Genomic DNA, 7,890 nt, shown 5'->3' with positions numbered 1-7,890 from the left:
ACCATTCTTAGCAAGTCAGGAGACGAGACATAGTCTTCAGCATTTTCTTCGGCTTCGAATTCTCCTAAACAAACAGCCTTCTCAAAATCGATTTCAGGACTCGTAACGGGTTTGTTCAAGCAATTGATATCTGAGCACCTGAAAGTTGAATGGAAAAGGAAACTATAGAGGGGCATCTAAGTATTGAAACCAACAAACTGAATGTTATGGTATGGCATGAGGTAAATGTAAAGATAGGCTATGAAATGATTATGGAATTAGTGATAATACGAAAAATTGTGACAAAATGCATCTTCATTGATATTCATTTAAATGATCAAGAGCGAATGCAAGCTCTTACAAAAGAATTCTATTATATCTAAGGACATAACAGAATATTAACGTTTGAGCATTACTCTGAAGACTTATAAACTACAAGAAGATCCTCGGCAGTCCAATTGTTCAACATGAAACCTGGGGGACAAGGGGTATCTTTGAGATGTCTTTACTCGCGTCAGCTCCTTTGTCAATGACATTTATATTGATATTATGAAAACCCTCTTCGATGATTAACATTGTGCTTTGTGCACTATACTGCCCTGGGTATATCATTCCCGCAGACGTAAATGTTCTTGACAAAGGAGGGAATTCCATGGGCTCTCATTCTGGTTCTCGGCCTAATGTTCTTGTGATCCTTCTTTCCTGATCTTTCTTCCACTGCTTTCTTCTTTGACGCATGTCCGGCTGGAACCCTAAACCGTATCGAGCCTTGTGGTGTACTGGCTTTAGAGCCCTGACTATTCCTTGCAGATATCTCCCTAAACCTCTTCTCACTCGAGCTCCCCTTCCTACAGTCAACTTGACACCCATTCTAGTATTTCTCGACAGTTTTGGCACCGAAATTCTGTTTCCCTCGGCGACAAAAGTGGCATTGATGAATTCAAGGGATCGGAAGGAGCATTCCACTGCATCCTTTCTTACTTCAAGGTATGGCGCATCAGTAGAGATAGATGTGACAATGTCTTCTTCTCCCTCGACAGTGACCAAACAGCCATCCATGATAAATTTTACCTTTTTATGGAGGGATGATGGGACCGCTCCAGCGGAATGGATCCAGGGTCTTCCCAAAAGACAGTTATATGAGGGTGTAATGTCCATGACTTGGAAGTCGACATCATATATGTAGGGACCCACTTCCAGAGGGATCTCAATCTTCCCCATGACTTCACGCCTTGTCCCATCGAATGCCCTTACCGTGGAGTGACAGTGCCTTAAATAGGACAAATCCATCGGAATTTTGGAAAGTGTGGTCAAAGGCATGACGTTGAGTGCCGACCCATTATCGATGAGCATGTTCGGTATTATATAGCCCTTGCAGCGAGTCGTAATATGTAGTGCTTTCACTGAGCCTCTACCATTAGGTGGTATTTCATCATCACTAAAAAAGATGAAATTATTCGCATTCAAGTTGTTCACCCATCTGTCAAGCTTCTCCACGGATATATTGTTTGCCACATAAGCTTGATTTAACACTTTCAGCAAAGCGTTCCGGTGTGGCTCTGAATTTAACAGCAGGGATAAAATCGAGATTCGTGCTGGTTGCTTATTTAATTGATCCACCACATTGTATTCACTGTGCTTGATAAATTTCAAGAACTCCTGTGCTTCCTCTTCATCCACAGACTTTTTAGTCTATTGCACGGGTAGAATTTCTTGCTCGACTTCAGCCTCATGCATCTCTCCTTTCCTTTTTTATTCCCAGTCACTGTTCTTCTTCACTGGTTCGACCTCTTTCGAATAACATCTTCCACTTCGGGTAAAATGACCTACCTCTCCTACATTTCCAGTTATGGCTTTGAGTTTTTCATCTTCAGGTGTGACGAGATTGACGTCGTATTTCTATGGTACGGCTTTGTCGTCCTTGTACGGGAAAGGAGACGGTACTTCGATTATCATTTTTGTTTCACCGGCTCTTTCGTCGCGTCGTAATAAATTACTAATGGTCGATTAGCGCTATAAGGAGGACCTGATGACTGGCTATCAGAGGCGCATATTTCTCTTTCGTTGGCCTCTTCCCTCTTGATAAGGACCTTGATTTCCTTATTATCCATCCGATCTTGAAGCAACCTTTTAAAATCCTTACATGACTGAATGTCATGTCCTATAATTCCATGGAAATTGCAAAAACTTTGACCTTCTTCTCCAAGAATTCTATCGGGGTGACAAAGTAATCCTTTTTTAACCAGTACCTCTCAGATTTTCTGCAGAGGCGTCCTTATTTCCGAAACATATCTTCTGACTTTCCATTCGTCCTCTTTCCCCACTGTGCTCACATTTCCTTCGGTATGGTTAGGGAACGGGTTCCCAATTGCGTTACTAGCACTATCGAATCGTAGGATACCTGTGTCAATGAGTCCTTGAACTCTCCTCTTAAAGGCTAGGCAATTCTCCGTGGAATGCCCCTGGTTCCCGCGTGGTATGCACAACTAGCGTTTGGATCGTACCACTTTGGGTATGGAGGTTTAAGGGGTGCCATGTAATAGGGATAGATTAGCTGTTTCTCTAAAAGTTTTGAGTATAATTCCCCATACGAGACAGGGATGGGAGTAAATTACGGTCTCTCGGAATTAGGCCTTGCTGGTCTTGGTTCGTTTCTGGGCTAGCTTTAAGCGAGTACCGTGTTTTGTGGGAATATGGTGACGGGTTTTTGGTTGTTCGTGGCGTATACGGGGTAGGAAGGAGGTGGTGCTTGGTAATAGGGGGTTTGAGGGGGATAATAGAAATTTGGAGGAGGATAATTTCGAGGATAATTTCAAGGTCGGGGTTGGTTTGGATATGGATTAGGGGTATAACGGCTTCCCATTCCCACCATATGGGCTTCTGGTTCTTTCTTCTTCATGGGCGCTACCCTTCTTGAACTTTCTTGACCTTCCATTCTACCGCTCTTGACGGCATTCTCTATAAGCTCACCGGATATTACAATATCCACAAAGTCCTTCGTGGCACTTCCCACTAATTTGTCATAAAACGGTGCTTTCAAAGTATTGATGAAGAGAACGGTTATCTCCGTTTTTGTTAGTGGGGGTTCCACTTAGGCTGAGACGTCCCTCCATCTCTACGCATACTGTCTAAAAGTTTCTGACGGCTTTTTCTCTATCATTTGCAAAATCATCCGGTCTGACACCATATCCGATACATGCTTGTATTACTCACAGAATGCTGATGCCAAGTCCTTCCAAGATCGGATCTTTTCCCTACTAAGCTGGTTATACCACCGAAGAGTCGATCCTACTAGACTATCTTAAAAGTAATGTATGAGTAATTTATCTTCGTTCACGTAACCCGTCATTTTTCGATAAAACATTGCAAGATGCACTTTTGGACATCTTATCCCATCGTACTTTTCAAAATTAGGCACCTTGAACTTCGAAAGCAGAACCAGATCGGGCATCAAGCTGAGTTCTTTGGCGCTCAATGCAGAGAAGGCTTCAGTACCTTCTATCGCCTTGAGCCTTTCTTCTAAGCTCCTATATTTGTCCTGAACATCATGATCATTCATTTTCAACCTAGCTATCTCTGCTGGATCGTCCAAATCTGGAACGAGTAGATCAGCAGGACTAGCTCCTGGGTTTGATACGAATACTCCTTGCCCTATGTGAGCAGGTGGCACCGCTCGTTGCTCCAGGTCTGTGGGTTCCCCTTGGGTGTACCCTCTTTGTGTTGCGTGGGCATGCGGCGGAGTGAATCTTGGGGGATAGAGCGGATCTTGACTGTGATTAACTCTTGACCGAGGTTCCTCAACGTCAGGGCTCTGCATGGGTCCCTTTCCTTTAACTAAAGCTGATATCATTTCCATCATTTTGGCCATTTGGTCCCTTTGTTCGAGTGATTCTTCTCGAGATCTCACCATTAAATCTCTTGTCTCTTGCTGCGACTTGGCCAACTGCTCTTGTAATTCCCTCTGAAGTCTTTCCATCCTTTCAATTCTTTTATTGAATTCAGCCTCCAATCCCCTAGCTTGACGACGCGTTCTATACGAATGACGTGGTTCCAGTCTCATGGTATTACAACTGCGAATTGTATGTTTTAACCTCAGCGAACGATTATGGGATATGCAATAAATGAATGAATGAATGAATGCATAAATGTCAAATGAATGTTAATCATGAAAGAAATGCAAGAAGTTGGTGTTGATTTCAAGATAGCCCCTATTTTAGGCATTCCATTCATCAAAAGAGTTCATTACAAAATATTTTACCGTTTTCGATTCAGCTATTACACAAACTTTCTAGCTATATCGCCGTATTTCTTTACTCGCGCTAAGAACTCTGATATATTTGATCTTTGACTTAGAGGGAATTGGCAAATAAGAATTTCAGCTTCTTCCGATAATTGCACCACGTGCATGGCTATCCCTCTTCGTAAGCACGAACGTCTCTATCATACTGACTATCTTTTTCTTCCAAAGCCTTCAAGAGAGTATCTAGCTGTTGTTGACGATCTTGCAGCATACCTTCTAACTCTCTTATCCTTTCTTTTAGTTCTTGACGTTTAGATCGACTAGTCATTACCTCGGCAGACACAGCTTCATATTCGGCGTTCTTCTTCCTCAATTCTATCATAACCCGCGCAGCTTTATCTTCCTTTTTCTTCACTTTTCCTTTCTAAAATTCCATCCCGCCTTTAATGTTGCTTATCTCTTCTTTCCATTCTGCCGACGACTTGCCCAGCCCACTATTTTTTATTGTGCCTCTTAACTTTTTATTTTCCAGATGGAGGTCCCTTAAGTCATTTCTCGCGACTTCAACTTCTTTTTGCACTTTCTCAGTTCTAGATCTTTCAATCTGAACGTCGATCTTCAATTGGTAGTTTTCCTCTTGAAGAGCACTAAGGTCCCGAGACATCTTGGCCTTTTCTCGTTCAAATTCTTGTCTTGCCATTTCTAGCTCAGACGGCATTTCCTCTGAGAAAAGATTCTGGATGGTGTAGTTCATTGACGAGATTTGCTGACTGTTCACTCGTTGCTTTCTCCATATGTCGTAATCTTGGGTGAGAGTGTCAGCGTATAAAGCTAATTCCATGAGGTGAATTCTTTTCCAAGACTTTGCGATAGCTCGAACCCTCTTCCTATATCCCTCGCCTGCAAAAGCAAACTCAGACTGTGCTAATCCTCCAGTGGCAGGTATGAATTGTCGCAAAGAAAATTGCCTTTGGACTATGAACGGAGCATATCCAACTCCTCCCTATAACTCGAGTAGTGGCACCTAATCTTGATCTCCGACCTTGTATAGCAGAATTGACGGGCGTATCCACGGGGCTCTCCAAGTTACATCATTGGCGCGAAGATTCTGAAAGACTGAGACCCAGTGTTGTTCAGTGACCTCCTTCGGCCATTCTTTCTTAAGATAAGCTTATAACGGGGAGAATGTTTTAGAAAACATATGGAACGGTGTGCGCTCTACTTTCCAAAAGTGGTTCAGAATCCAAACATTGAGTAACTGCGCGTATCCGATAAAACGACCTTCCCCTTTCTTCCTACAGCTACTTATTGATCTAAAGGTTTCGGCCAGGATAGTTGGGACGGGGTTGATTCCTTATTTTAACCTTTCGAAGAAATCTGCCACCGCAACTTCTATGTGTCCAAGGACCTTCAGGAAGATGATCAAACCGTAAATGGCCAGTGCGAATAGATTTACCGTTTTCAACATATCGAGATAGTTCAGAACCAAGTCTCGTAGGGAAGACCATGGAATGCAAATGGTTTCATTCTTCTTCTTTATCTGTTTTTCAGCCTACGCGTCAGTCATGTCTGTCAATCTCACTAACTTTTTCTTGAAGGTCATTGGCTTAGGTTCTTTCACATATATCTTATAAGGTTGTACGTTTTCGACACGAAGCAAAGCAGCATATTCTTCTATAGTCGGGGTCATGTCTTCCTGATTGAAAGTAAAACATTGGTAGGCCGGATCCCAAAATCTGACCATGGCTTGGATCAATCGTTCGTCTACGTTGACAGTAATCAAGTTGGCTATGTCCCCATATCTTTCAGTGAAGATACCCCTAGTGTCCAAGTCCCACTGATTCCAAACCCGAACCAAATCTTCAAGGTTATTCTGGCGAACATTCACAGTTACGTGCTCGGGCAAATTGGCAATACATCCCTCCACTAGACTATCCCCTCTTTCTTTATGAGTCTTTAGAGACCAGTCTCAAACCGCGGCATTCCTCTCGGTTGTTTGTATAATTGACTCTTCCATTAGAAACCCGTTTTTTGGCAACCGATCTCTAGTCAACACCTTCCTAATATAATGCCTATAATGCATGATGGAAAAAAAAATAAGGCCAAGACAAACAACCTTGATTAGTAATTAAGTATATGCAGAAAAAAATGGAAAATTTAACAAATCGAACTACCCAAATCTAATTTATTAAACAGACCCAGTCCCCTTGTATAGAAAGTGAAGATACAAAAGATAAGAGGCGTTCCTCCTGTGCACTTATTTTGGTGACTACTAAATGGACGGAGGTTTGGCATGGCTCTAGTTAAATGGCTCGTACGGTTCACTATATGCGGTTTTGGTTCTAGATAGGTACTCGAATTGTCCGTACTGTTATCTGCTAAGATTAGTACGACGCTTCGGTCATAGCCCATCACAGGCTCACGAGTTCAATTCGAGAGGTTACATTTACTTTTGCCTATGCGGAGGGACAAGTTAACTCACGAAAGCATAAGTCATATGTAACCCGAAAGTATTCACTAGCCTGTACGGAGAGACGAGTTAACTCACGAAGGCGTAGCGTTTACTTTCACTTAAACGGATGAGGCCCGGGTAGAGAGCTCATGTTCTGCAAAATGCAAGTGCATGGTGTGTGGGAGAAACTCACAAACCTTTACGTTTTATTTAAAAAACTAGACCAAAACTAAAATCATAAAAATTTAAAGCTGAATAACAATCGGATAAAACAAGTTGGGAGAATATATACAACACTTCAAAAAAACCAATTTTGGGATCATGACTAAATATTAATTCAAACAAGGAATTTTGAAAATTTTGATAACACGCGTTTAAGTGACTCGACTCTCAAAATCTGACATCCCCAGTGGAGTTGCCAGCTATAGTGACGTAAAAAATTCTTCTTTTGGTCACTAATTGAGGCGATTTATTGGAAATTTAAAAACCGACTTTCGATTTTATTAAAAAAGGAGTCGCCACCGATCCTTTTTCCTAGGTGCGATCGGACACCTAATAAATCCTCTTTTTCAAAAGAAAATTTATTTTTTAAACAAAAAGAAGGCCGAGTTTAGGTCTACGTTTAAAGCCAGAGAAAAAAATAGGGTTCGGGAGTCGGTTACGCACGAGGAAGGTATTAGCACCCTCGCGACATCCAAAATTGGTATCTTATTAAACTTGTGTTGTCTTGATTTTCAAAAGTACAAATTCAATCTGACATTTACTCGTGATCCAATTGAAAAATGAGAATTTTTAGTTTTCGATTTTTTAGAAAGGGTGTCCCGTTTTTAACACGAGCCGATGAATTTCACCCAACATAGCGATGAAATCGATGGCTTAATGTTAAATCGGTACATTGCCTTATTTTTGAAATTAATTAAAACATGAGAAAAAATATTCCTAAAGTGAGAAATTAAAAAAAGATAAACGATACAAAAAAAGATATCATTAATGAAAAATATTAACATGGAATACTAGAATATTAGAATAACAATAATAACGATATTTACAAAAAAAATAAAAACAAATCATGTACTAATAATAAAATAGGAAAAAATGATATATTTGGTAATAATAATATAAAATAATAATATGTACATAAAAATACATATATATATGCATATAATAAATATATGTAATAATAATAATATCTACAATAAAAGAAAATATTAGGAAACGT

Source organism: Gossypium hirsutum, chromosome A02, assembly GCF_007990345.1.
Source record: "Gossypium hirsutum isolate 1008001.06 chromosome A02, Gossypium_hirsutum_v2.1, whole genome shotgun sequence".
NCBI lineage: Eukaryota > Viridiplantae > Streptophyta > Magnoliopsida > Malvales > Malvaceae > Gossypium > Gossypium hirsutum.
Note: the sequence above shows the minus strand (reverse complement) of the source record.